Source organism: Mastomys coucha, unplaced genomic scaffold (genome assembly GCF_008632895.1).
Source record: "Mastomys coucha isolate ucsf_1 unplaced genomic scaffold, UCSF_Mcou_1 pScaffold7, whole genome shotgun sequence".
In the NCBI taxonomy this organism is placed as follows: Eukaryota; Metazoa; Chordata; class Mammalia; order Rodentia; family Muridae; genus Mastomys; species Mastomys coucha.
In genome coordinates, this window is record NW_022196913.1 from 52,218,524 (window position 1) to 52,219,127 (window position 604).

General features: G+C 43.9%; 1 non-coding gene across 1 annotated transcript; it reads right to left on the reverse strand.

Annotated features, from left to right (window-relative positions):
* Positions 1 to 256: 256 nt before the first annotated feature.
* On the reverse strand, positions 257 to 400 carry LOC116082898. Its single transcript, XR_004115514.1, has one exon. It is a non-coding gene; the product is annotated as a small nucleolar RNA SNORA48 (small nucleolar RNA).
* Between the last annotated feature and the right edge of the window lie 204 nt (positions 401 to 604).

The window sequence follows — 604 nt, forward strand, 5'->3', positions numbered from 1 at the left end:
CCGTCATAATGCTCAAGCCGTTTCAATTCTTTCTCTCCTATCTGACCACCACATAGTTGCACATGTATTGGCTCCTGCTACAGGCTGGCCACATGGCTGGTCAGTCCTTGGATAACATGTTTTGTCCCTGCTGTGTGGTGCGGTGGCTAGCAGCTGTCTATGGCCTGCCTATGCCGTGGGTGGTGTGGTGGTCCACAGGTCTCTGTCTTCCTCCTCCTATGCTGTGCTGCCTGGATTTTGGTTTTATTTGATTTTTAAATGAGTCCTAGGCATAAAACAGCTTTGGCCACCGAGCCAGGTATCAAGCTTGGATAAACAATGGAAGTTCATCTGTTCAGCACCTGACTGATGTAAGTCTAATACAACCAACAATGTATCTCTTTGCCCATTGAGAGGAGGAGTGTCTGTCTTGTTTTGCTCACTCTTTCTTTTTTGAGGAGAGATTGTGTGAGAGGAGGCCCTCTTAATTCATTCTTATGTTTGTTTTTGTAGCATGAAAATCTAGGATAGATTCCAGACAATGACAGAAATGGAAATTATTAACCCCAGGAGGTCAGTTTGTATTCTTGTTAGTTCATTTACACGCTGTTAATTGAATGACATA